The following is a 3,384-nucleotide window of genomic DNA, read 5'->3' as shown; positions in this document are numbered from 1 at the left end:
TCAAGTTCATCAAATTGTATCAGATTACTCTTTTTTCCCTCTTCTTTCTTCTTCTAGTTGAGCTCTGATCATCCAGCCATTGAAGCCAGGTCAAGTAGGTATTATCTGCAAATGTGGGTTTAACTGTATTATAAATTTGATTTTGTTTTTGTTTGTTTTGTTTTAAAGTATATACAAAGTTATTTTGGCTCTTCTAGAGGGAGATAAAAAAAAATTTTTTTCAATAAAGGAAACAAGCGTAAATTGCTACAATTTGATAAACTTGACATATACTTATAGATGTAGTAGCTCACAATACCAACTAAGAGGGAAGGAGTCTTCACATCAAGAATCAATCCTATCCCCTCTGTGTACAGGGTTGATAGGGATGAGCAACTTAGACTTTGGCTACCTAAATGGGGGAGCTATAAAGGCACGAAATGACTGGCTTACAAGTTTTCAAGAGGAAGTTTCGTTTCAGAGTGTGCGGGGGAAGGTAGAATCCCCACCGAATAGTTTTCATCTTGTCTAGACAGAGCTGGTGAAAGGAGATGGGGATAAGATTCTTATGATTCAATAGTGAGTAATAGTTATCATGACTAATTGTGACTGTCACAACTGTAAAGGTAGAAAGAAGTTTTGTAACAAAAATGGGGCGTAGTTAAACTTACAGTCCAGAGACAGTGGGCCCTAGGACCATCAAGGGAGAAGAGCACAAGTAGAATGCAGGACCCTCTCCAGAGAAGCAGCAACACCAGAGATAGAGGCAGAGATGGGGACATGGAGAAATAGAGAGCTGAGGACCCTAGACTCATGGAAAGAGAAAAGCTGTGTGCTGGCAGCCAAGAGGCAGGCTTGCAGAATATGCCCTTTGGTTGTTTAAATGATAATATTTTCCTGAGTGCTTTTATGTACATCCAATTAAAAAACAAAACAAAACAGAGGAAATAGAAGCAAATACTGTTGAATGATGATGCACAGAGGGGATTGTAATCATTGCAATGAAACGATGAGTGTAAAACCGATGTTCTCCCATGTAAACTATCACTTCACTCAATTAACAATAAAAGCTTTAAAAAAAAAAAAGTTATTTTCGCTTGGTTCTGGTATGACCAGGATGAACATGGAGCTGCCAAAGATCAAGTCAGCAGTTCAAACTCTATTCAGGGTTACGATGAGTGGGAACCAACTCCACAGCACTTAACAACAACAACATGCTAACAGGACACTTTTTTCAGGAGAAAGACCTGGTAATTTGCTTCCATAAAGATTAGAGTGAAGAAAACCTTATGGGGCAGATTTACTCTGTCTCATGGGGTCTTTATGAATCAGAATCAACTCAGTGGCACCCAAGATCAGCAACAGTGTGAAGAATTAAACTTTACTAAAATTAGTGAAGACTGGATCATTTGTATCTCAAGTAAATGGTCAAAAAAAGTTTTGGCAAGATAAGGACATTTCTATTTTGATTGAGTCTAGAAATGGATAGGACTAAGATGCTCAGCCAAGTTTTCTAGGCTGGAAATGGAGGCACGAGACGCTTGGCAGTCTATGTGAGATAAAAACAAAGTTGCCACATCAATTCTAGGACCAGACTATCTGCACGAAGGTGAAATGAAGATTCCTAGTGAGACAGGGGGGAAATAAAGGGAGGGGGATAGAAGTCAGAGTTAAGCATGAACTGCTTATTGACTAAAGTCTTGTGACTAAAACTTTGAGGAATGTTGAGGTCTGTGTGCCTCTGTGACTGCTTCAGTAGAGGTCCACAAACTGGGTAGTTTTAAATAACAGGGATTTATGGGGGTGTGGTGCTGTGGGTTAATGTGCCAGACTGCCAAGCCCTTTGAACTGCAAGGTCGGCGGTTCAAGCTCACCAGCTGCTCCTAGGAAACCCTATACAGGGTCACTATAGGTTAGAACCGACTCAACAACACTTAACAACAACAACATGGTCTCATAGTTCTAGAGGCTAGAAGTCTCAATTCAAGGAATTAGAAGACCATGAACTCCCTGAATTCTCTCTAGGGGAAGATCCTTTCTTGTCTCTCCCAACTGCTGCTAGCCCTGGACATCCTCTGGCTTAAAATTGGACCCTAAGTTCATCTTCTCTCTGTTTGCCCCACCCCAACCACCACCCATGTCTCTTTTCTTTCACAGGATACCACTCAGATGGGAGTATGACCCACCCCACTCTCTTACAAACTCATGTTAACTTATAACATCCTCAAAGATTGTATTTCCAAGCAAGGTCCCATTCACAGGTCCTAGGAGTTACCACTTCAATGCATCTTCTTGGGGAACAGCAATCCCTCCATAGCAGATGACCAGGGTGATGTTCAAGCACCTGAGTTGTGTCTGTTTGCTAACTAAACCATGTCCCCAAATGAAAAGCCACTGCCAAGTCAATTCCTACTCATCAGGACCATATAGGACAGGCTAGAACTGCCCCATAGCTTCCTAAGGCTATAAATATTTACAGAAATACACTGCTACATCGTCCTTCCATCAAGCGACTGGTGGGCTTCAACCACTGACGTTTTAGTTAGTAGCTGAGTGCTTGACCTCTGTGTCACCAGGGCTCCTTTAGATGTCACTGCCCTAAACCCTCCAATGGCTTCTGTCTTACTCCATCCTATTCTGAGTTAAAGACCAAATACTCCTTATGCTGCGCCCCCACCCCCTGCCCTGCATCTCATCCCTAATCCTTCATTCTTGTTCTCTGCTCTTGCCCCCAGGCTCTTCATGATTTCTGGACAAACCTTGTTGTTGTTGTTGTTAAGTACTAAAGAGTCAGTTCCAACACATAGTGACCCTGTATAGGGTTTCTGAGGAGCGGCTGATGAGCTTGAACCGCTGACCTTGTAGTACAAACTGACCTTGTAGTCCAGCGCATTAACCCACAGCACCACACCCAGCACATCTTTATTCGGTGTCCACTGGGATCTCTGCCTGAAATGTTTTCCCCAGAAATCTGCTTGGCTCAGTTCTTCGCCTTGTTCAGAGTTTGGCTGAAATGTCAACTATCCATTTTACTGAAAATACCAATTCTTACCTCTAGCTACAGATTGTGTTCAAGGTCATAAAGATGCTTAATTAATGGAAGTGGGATTTAGAACTACTGATTACTCCAAAACTGTTGATCATCTCCGCATTCCATATTTCCATGTGACTCGCTTTTAAAGATTTCTCAATATATAATATATACAGGATTCCAGTGGTTTTATTTTTCTCATTAATATTTTATTTTATTTTTTGGTGAAAATACACACAGCAAACCCCATTCTTATTTAACCGTTTCTAGATAGAAACAGTTTTAAAATTAAGAAAGGTGTGTGACAGGGTTGTATTCTTTCACCATACTTATTCAACCTGTATGCTGAGCAAATAATCTGAGAAGCTGGGTTC

This window comes from Chrysochloris asiatica, unplaced genomic scaffold, assembly GCF_000296735.1.
Source record: "Chrysochloris asiatica unplaced genomic scaffold, ChrAsi1.0 scaffold00223, whole genome shotgun sequence".
Classification (NCBI taxonomy): domain Eukaryota; kingdom Metazoa; phylum Chordata; class Mammalia; order Afrosoricida; family Chrysochloridae; genus Chrysochloris; species Chrysochloris asiatica.
This window is presented reverse-complemented; position numbering follows the sequence as displayed.